Source organism: Chinchilla lanigera, unplaced genomic scaffold, assembly GCF_000276665.1.
Source record: "Chinchilla lanigera isolate Chin_1 unplaced genomic scaffold, ChiLan1.0 scaffold00074, whole genome shotgun sequence".
Classification (NCBI taxonomy): Eukaryota; Metazoa; Chordata; class Mammalia; order Rodentia; family Chinchillidae; genus Chinchilla; species Chinchilla lanigera.
Genome location: NW_004955475.1, coordinates 8,801,579 through 8,805,012, shown reverse-complemented (window position 1 = coordinate 8,805,012; position 3,434 = coordinate 8,801,579).

Genomic DNA, 3,434 nt, shown 5'->3' with positions numbered 1-3,434 from the left:
ACATCCCAAACTGGCCCTCGCTCTTGCTGCTCCTGCCTGGCGGAGCCTGGTTGGACTAGACAAGCCAGACTCTGGGGGACTTGCGGACTTACTGCACACCCGCCCCGGGCTTGGAACGCCACTGTTGCGCCTGGAGAGCTCTTTGGAGGAACCTCCGCGCCGGGCATGCTTCTTCCAGCCCTCAGGGCCCTCCTTCCCTTCCTCCTTCCTCCTGCCCTGACCATGCGTACCCTTCCTCTCTCACAGTATGCAGGGCGCTGTGCTAGCTGCTAGGGCACAAAAGTGAACGAAGTACAGGCTCTGTCCCAAAGAAGGTTTTAGAAGGGAAAACTGATTCGGAGAGAAGGGGGGAAACATGGACACCTGGGAGGCCTGCCTCCATCTCCCCCTCAGGCGCAGCAGCCTCACATCTACCCGCCTCCCTCCCGTCTGCTGCCACCTCTCACCTTCCTGTCCACCGCTGCCCACCTCTCCCGTCCTTTTCCTACTTTCCTGTCCTCTGTACACCGTGGCCACCAGCGTCAACCCCAACACCACTCTAACCATCACTAGTTTCAGGTCCGGAGCCCTGTACATCTATTCTCTGCCCTTTAGGAATTTAGATTCTGAAACTGACGCACCAACAGGGCACAACAAAGACACAAATCATTTTTTTTAAAGAAAAGAAAAAGAAAAACCTCTCATGAATGCATAGGGAACTATTTGCATTGTAGTCTTCAGCTCAGCAAACTCTTGGGGACTTATGGAATTTCTCACATCTGGTTGGAGCCTTGCAGTGAGATGCAGATCTGTTCCCGGCCTACAAAATTGTTCTTCATCCTGTCTCTCTTTCCCAGTGGGCCAGCATTAGCCCTTCTAGCAGCTGAGAGCCAAGGAGCCAAAGAAATCCAGGCCAGGGACTAGGGGCGGTGTCTGTTTGCATTTTAGCTGGAATATGGAGGCGACTTGCTAGCTTGGAATTCTCGGCATTCTTGCCAAGCCTGGCTCAGCTCAGTGCCACCTGCCCTAGCCTGACAGCAGGTAAGAAGGCTCAGAAGCTTGGGAGCTCCAGATGAAGCATCCTATGCTAAGCCACAGTTGTCTCCACACTGTCACACCTGCTACAAGGAGACCCCTGTTCGTAGCTAATGCTGCAACCCGTGGTTTTCCAAGTAGATCTACAAACCAGCAGCACAAGCACCCCACCCCACCCATTTCTGCCTTATTAGAAATGTGAGCTCTCAGCTCCACCCAGTGAATCAGAAACACTGGGGTAGGACATAGCAAGCTGCACTTAATGAGCCCCCTGGTGATTCTGATGCACGCTAGAATCTGAGTGCCAGAAGAAGAAAGTGGACAATGGACTCAGGCCAGCCTGGACTCAAGTCCCAGCTCAGCCATTGCCAGTTATGCAACCGAGGGCAGGCCAGCAAATAAACCTCCTTAATCTTAATCCTTGGTTTCCTCATCTACACGAAGGACACCATAGCACCTGGCTACCAGAAAATAGCATAAATTTGAGTTTGCTAAAAGGAAAAAAACCATGAAACTACCAGCCTCCAGAATTATTGAGGAAGAGGTCAGATGACCCCACCATCAAGAGACCACATGATGTATTTAGCCAGAAGTTCTGTGTAGCTGAGTGCTGGGTGTCCACTATGTGTTCTACCTCCTTGGTTATCCCTGCCAACTCTATCATGTGTCACACATTTAAAACCTCCCTGACTCGCACAGGCTGTTTCTCTGCCCAGAACTGCTTATCCCAGGAGCCCATGCAAATTATTCCTTCCCTCTGAATTTTTCTGAGTCAGATAGCAATTGAACTCAGTGCGAGGAACTGACCCCTCCCACACACTCAAACACACAAAACACTCTAGCTTAAACACGTACAGGTTTATTTATAGTCTTAAGTGCAAAAAGTCTGGAGGGTGACAGTTCAGGGATGGCACAGTAGCAATGTGGAGTTCTCAAGGCCCTGCTTTCTGCTGTAACATCTTAACAACAGCTTTACTGTCAAGGTCCCATTAGGCTTCAGGATAGTTGCTGGTGTTCCAGCAATCACATCACCATTCTAGAGAACAGAAAAGAGGACAAGCACACATCCTAGCCAAGTCAGCTCCATGTTAAGCTCCAACAATCCCACAGGCCATTTCCTTTTATATTATTTCATTGGTCAGAATTTGGATATAGGTAGTTGTAAGAAAGGCTTGGAAAAACAGTCTTTTACCTGGACATTGCCATCATGGGTAAAACTGGGGTTCTGTTACTACGGGAGAAGGGGAGTGGATACTGGGCAGTAACTACTAGGATACTCTACCAGCTTTCCTTCTCCCCCAGAAATGCTGCTTCTCGGTGGGTTCCCCTAGCGCTGCATTCCCTCCTTCGTGACAGCATGTATCACACCTGGCCTCAAGAGGTCCAGAGGGCAGGAGAGAGTCTGGGGGGCCGGGGCGGCCCCTGTGTGTTGCTGAGGCAGAGAAAAAGACGGAGAGGAGAGGGAGAGACGTACTTAATGGTGGTGCCAGTGAGCAAAGCTACAGCACAAGGGCATGGAGCCTTGACTTTCAAGTCAGCCTTGAGTTTGAACTGTAGCCCTGCTACACAGTGACTCTGTGACTTCAGCCATTAGCGACGATGCCCTGCGAGTATTTGCTCTGTGCCACTGCGTTGCTTCTATCTGGCATCTCATTTCCTCCTCGGTGATGTCAGTCTGTTATTATCTGCACTTTAGAGCAAGGACACTGGGAGTCAGTCAACTTGTCCAAGGTCCTCCAGCTCCTAAGGGTTGAGCTAGGCTGCCAACCCCGAGATCTGAGCCAGAGCGCCCACTCTAGTCACTAACCCATAGTTGCCCTGTAAACCTGCCATGCCCCAGGTCCCATTGAGCGATGATGAGGCCCACTGCACAGGCTCATGCCAAGGATTTGTATCACCATGTATGTGAAAGTGCCTCCCATTTTGCCTGGCACAATCACCACTCCTTCCTCTCTCCTTCCACTCCTGAGGAGAGCCGGGGCTGGCAGGCCTGGACTGCGTTTGGAGGTAGGGCTGCTAACTTCCCACTCCTTTCCTCCTGTCAGTGTGGCAGTTTTCTGAGCCCAAGAGCTAGCTCATCTCAGCATCAGGACGGAGCTACTGGTCCAGGCACCCTCCACCGGGGAACTGTGGTAATTTCCGCTTCCCAGAGCCGCAGTTCCTGATGAGGGCAAGGGAGCACCCCCAGATGCAAGAAGGGGTGGGAGCAAGATGTTGTGGCACATACCAGTAATCTCAGGGATCCCTTGCTGGGAGGCTGAGGCAGAAAGATCACAAATTACAATCCAGCCTGAGCAGTTTAGCGACTTAGTGAGAATCTGTCTCAAAACAATAAGTAAACGACTAGGGATGTAATTCACTGCAAAGGCCCTGGGTTTGGGCTGGGGATTTAGCTCAGCGGCAAAGCGCCTGCCTGGCAA